A 274-nucleotide genomic window follows, 5' to 3' on the forward strand; every position below is an offset into this window, starting at 1 on the left:
AAAAAAAAAAAAAAAAAGGATTGAACCAAAAAAAAAAAAAAAAGTCAAAGAAAAAACACCTGTTCTGTCTGGAGTGCCTGAGAAATAAATTGCAGTTTTGATACCAAGTAAACGGAATTGAGAAATGGAAGCAGGAGAGTGGGGACATAGCCCAGCTGCTGGGCACAGAAAAGGGGGGCGGGGGGAGGAGGCATGGGGCACTGTGGCCAAGCCCCAGGAGTGTAAAATTTTAGCGAGAGCTGTTGCCAGAACAGTTGATGATTAAGAGGAGAGA

Source organism: Carlito syrichta, unplaced genomic scaffold, assembly GCF_000164805.1.
Source record: "Carlito syrichta isolate Samal-C Ts95f unplaced genomic scaffold, Tarsius_syrichta-2.0.1 Scaffold303285, whole genome shotgun sequence".
NCBI classification, from domain to species: domain Eukaryota; kingdom Metazoa; phylum Chordata; class Mammalia; order Primates; family Tarsiidae; genus Carlito; species Carlito syrichta.